Here is a 4,483-nt window from a genome sequence, read left to right as displayed (position 1 = left end):
AGGCGGCGGCGGTGGCGGCTCCTCGGCGGCGGCGGCGGCGGCGGCGCGGACGCTCCTTCCCTCCGCCCTCCCGCCGCCTCCCTCCGGCCGCCGGCCGCCCCGCCCCGGCCCCGCCCCCGTGACGCGGCTGCCGCCAACAATGGGGCGCCGGGCAGGGCGCACGCGCGGGACGGGCGGGGCGGTCACGTGGCGCGGCCACCCCCGCCACGGGCTTTGGGGCGGGCCGGGCGCTGTGGCACGTGCGGGAGCGGCCGCAGGTAGGTGCCCGAGGCGGCCCGGGCCCTGGGGGCGCGAAGGCGCCCCGCCCCAGTCCTCGCCTCTGGGCCGGTGTCCCTCTCCCGAGGCCCCTAGCGCCGGGGCTGGCCTCCAGACTCCGCCCCCCTTCCCCCGCGCGATCCCCGCACGCACCTGGCTCCTAGGGGCCCCCCCCCCGGGAGGTCTCGGGCACCCACATCCCCCATCCCGGGAGAGTGCCCGGAGCCGAGATCGCGCCACGTGGTGGTGCTTCCCGGCTTGGGCTGGTTTCTACCCGCCAGAGCCCTCGGACGTGAGCACTGCCCTCTAATGCTCAGAGAGCAGCCCAGCGTGCCCACGCCTAAAGCCAACCTGTCCCGGTGGCCCTTCCTCCAGTGGCCTTTCAGGGCCTTCTTTTTTCCTTTGGGGCGAAGGAGCCGTCCGGTTTCCCCCTGTGGGATTTCTTTTGGTGAATGGATGGGCTGGGATCGACCCCACCCAGGTTGTCCTACCCGGCCTCCGAGGGGACCCGGGACCTAGTCCCTGCTTGGCTGCGGGACCTCAGGCCAATTGCATGGGCTCTTTGGGTGGGAGAGGGGGCAGCCCGCCCCTTTTGTCCAGCACTGACCTCTCACCTGGTCCACTGCCATCCTCACCCGACCTGGGTACCTGCCCCCCACCCCATGGAGTCCTTCAGCCACAGCTGTCCACGACTGGATGGCCCAGAGTTCGTCACCTCTCTTCACGAACTCTGTCTTCCCTGGCAGGTGCCCCTCCCCCTCTCTTAAGGGACCCCAGTTCCTCTCTTAAGGTCTTGGACTTCTCTTTTGTGTGCTTGAATGCTCGCTCGGAAGTATTAATTATTTCATTATAACTTATGTTCAGGGACTTCCCTGGTGGCGAAGTGGTTAAGAATCCGCCTGCCAATGCAGGGGACACCGATTCCCAGCCCTGGTGGGGAAAGATCCCACATGCCGCAGAGCAACTAAGCCGGTTCGCCACAACTACTGAGCCTGCGAGCCACAACTACTGAGCCCCTGCGCCTAGAGCCTGTGCTCTGAAACAGGAGAAGCCACTGCAATGAGAAGACCACGCACTGCAACGAAGAGTAGCTCCCGCTCGCTGCAACTAGAGAAAGCCTGCGCGCAGCAATGAAGACCCAAGGCAGCCAAAAATAAATAAATTTCTTAAAAAAAAAAACAAAAAAAACAGGAGGAAGGGGAGAAGCATCATAAATAACTTTAGAGACACGGAGGAAAATGCCAGAAGCCACCAAAATTGCTGAAAGGGGGTCTGGTCCGGGGAGCATGGGGCTGGGCATGGCTATTTTCCATGATGGGAATTTCAGTGATTTTTTTTTTTTTTAGCTACACACATATTAGTTTTTAAACGTGTTGAGGCAACACTGTGATGAAAACACCACGGCCAGTGAGGCTCGGTGGGGGCCTGGGTCTGAGCTCTGCTGCTGAGCGCCCCTCCAGCACTGCCCAAGGCGGGGTGGCAGTGGTGCCTCACCCAAGGTCATGTTTTGAGAGAGTAATAGTCAAGGAAAAGAACTTTGTTGCCAAAGAATATAAAACCACAGAACTGCCTTCCCTGCACCACTTCCACGTTCAGTCTTCCTCCTCCAGTTATTAAAATGTGCTTGTGGCAGTTGAGTTTGGAGTGGGCTCATGGTTACTTTTGTGAATTGAGTTGGGTTTGAAATAAAATGTACACGCAATGAAAGGCACCTGCTTTCACTGCCCTGTGCATAAGCTCTTCCTGGCCAGATGAGCGGCTGCAGGACCCAGTTGGCTCTCCCCTCTCTGTCGGTCACCTGGACCAGTTTTGCCTCCTCTGGGGCTTCACGTAAACAGAATCTTTTTTTTTTCCCCCTTTTTGTCTGTACCGCAGCACATGGAATGTCCCTGACCTGGGATCGAACCTGTGCCCCCTGCAGTAGAAGCTCGGAGTCCTAACCACTGGACCGCCAGGAAGTCCAGGGAATCGCTTTGTACTCCCTTGTGGGGTGAGTTTTTTGCACTCGGCCTAAGTTAATTTTTGTCATTTTTTAAAGACTCCCGGCCAGGCAGCTGTGCATCCAGCCTCCTTCATGGGCCCGTGTGGGCTGCCTGGTCTCCCCAAGGCTGCCAGGGACCCTCTGTCTCCCGCCAAGCTGGCTCCCCACACCTCTAGGGCCGGCCAGGATCTGTGCACAGACGTCAGGTTCCCTGAACCCGATACATACATACATATATATATATATATATATATATATATATATATATAATTTTTTGATAAATTTATTTAGTTTTGGCTGAGTTGGGTCTTCGTTGCTGGGCGCGGGGTTTCTCTAGTTGTGGTGAGTGGGGGCTACTCTTTGTTGTGGTGTGCGGTCTTCTCATTGCAGGGGCTTCTCTTGTTGTGAACCACGGGCTCTAGGTGCGCGGGCTTCAGTAGTTGTGGCTCGCAGGCTCTAGAGCGCAGGCTCTGTAGTTGTGGCACACAGACTTAGCTGCTCCGCGGCATGTGGGATCTTCCCGGACCAGGGCTTGAACCCGTGTCCCCTGCACTGGCAGGCAGATTCTTAACCACTGCGCCACCAGGGAAGCCCCCTGATATTGTTTTATTTTTAAAATTTGGGATATAATGTACACATATTAAGGTGCACCCTTTAAAAGTACACAATTCAATGTTTTTTTTTAGTAAATTAAAGAGTTGTGCAGTCATTACCACCATCAATTCTAGAACATTATCAGGAATTCCCTGGTGGTCCAGTGATTAGGACTTGGCACTTTCACTGCTGAGGGCCTGGGTTCAATCCCTGGCTGGGGAAATAAGATACATCCCGCAAGCTGGGCGGCGTGGCCAAAACAAAAAAATGATCATCGTCCAGAAAATGAAACCCCTTACACTTGCGCCATTACCCCCAAGCCCCCTACAGCCCCAGCCCTGGCAACCACTCATCTACGGATTTACCTTCTGACATTTCACATGCACGGAATCAGACACTGTGGCCACAGCAGTCAGGGTTCTCCAGAGAAACAGAGCATAATAGCAGAGGTTTACCATAGGAATTGGCCACACAATTATGGAGGGCTCTGTGTGATTCAGTCCGAGGCCAAGGGCGCGAGAACCAGGAGCTCCAGGGCAGGAAGAGAGGGACGTCCCAGCTCAAGAAGAGAGAAGGAACTTGCCCTTTTGCTGGCGTTTTGTTCCACTTGGGCCCTTGATGGGTCGGATGACACCCAAATGGGTGAGGGCGGATCTCTCAGTCTACTGAATCAAATGCTAATCTCTTCCAGAAACATCTGCACAGACACACCCAGAAATGTTTTACCAGCTCTCCAGACGTTCCTCAGCCCGGTCAAGTTGACACCTACAATTAACGTCATAGCTTGCTTCTGTGTCTGGCTTCTCTCACTGAGCATCGTGTTCTCAAGGTCCATCCACGTTGTAAACGAGTGTCAGTGTTTCTCTCCTTTTCACGGCGAAGTGATGCTCCCGCGTGTGGAGGGACTAGATTTTTTGTATCGAACCATCCCTGGATAGACGCTTGTTTCATCAATTTTTTAAAATAAGTAAGTAAATAAATTTTTGGCTGTGTTGGGTCTTTGTTGCTGCGCGCGGGCTTTCTCTAGTTGCGGTGAGCAGAGGCTACTCTTCATTGCGGTGCGCAGGCTTCTCAGTGCAGTGGCTTCTCTTGTTGCGGAGCAAGGGCTCCAGGTGCGCGGGCTTCAGTAGTTGTGGCACGCAGGCTCAGTAGTTGTGGCTTGCGGGCTCTAGAGCTCAGGCTCAGTAGTTGCGGCGCACAGGCTTCGTTGCTCCGCGGCATGTGGGAACTTCCCGGACCAGGGCTCGAACCCGTGTCCCGTGCATTGGCAAGCGGATTCTTAACCACTGTGCCACCAGAAACCCAAACTCCATCCTTTTTAAAAATGTGTTCCTTCCACCCTCATGGAGGAGGGGTAGGGGATGGGGAGGAGTGACAACCCGATTTGCAGGGGTCCTGTCGCAACCCCTGAAGGGGACGGGGGAGGATCTAAGAGGTGGCATGACCCCCTAGTGACAGGTAACAGCTGCACTGCTGGCCCTTCCTGCGCCAGGACCTGAGCTCAGCTCCCAGGGTGGCTGGAGAAACGCACTGCTTTTGGTGAGATGCCCTTACTTACTGTGTGGAGGCTGCTCCGGCTGCCCTGGCGACCACACCCCAGCAAGGCTCTGTGCCTGTCCTCCCTGCCCCCTGCCCAGGGCTCTGAGAACAACA

At 56.2% G+C, this 4,483-nt stretch overlaps 1 long non-coding RNA gene across 1 annotated transcript; it reads left to right on the top strand.

Moving 5' to 3' along the window:
• The first annotated feature begins 6 nt into the window (after positions 1–6).
• Positions 7–3,822, top strand: LOC113608959 (uncharacterized). Its single transcript, XR_003428464.1, has 2 exons — positions 7–257; positions 3,522–3,822. It is a non-coding gene; the product is annotated as an uncharacterized LOC113608959 (long non-coding RNA).
• The last annotated feature ends 661 nt before the right edge of the window (positions 3,823–4,483 follow it).

This window comes from Aethalodelphis obliquidens, unplaced genomic scaffold (assembly GCF_003676395.1).
Source record: "Aethalodelphis obliquidens isolate GAN/ISIS:26980383/991018 unplaced genomic scaffold, ASM367639v1 scaffold53, whole genome shotgun sequence".
Classification (NCBI taxonomy): Eukaryota; Metazoa; Chordata; class Mammalia; order Artiodactyla; family Delphinidae; genus Aethalodelphis; species Aethalodelphis obliquidens.
The sequence above is the reverse complement of the archived record's forward strand: the minus strand, read 5'-3'. Positions and strand labels throughout refer to the sequence as shown.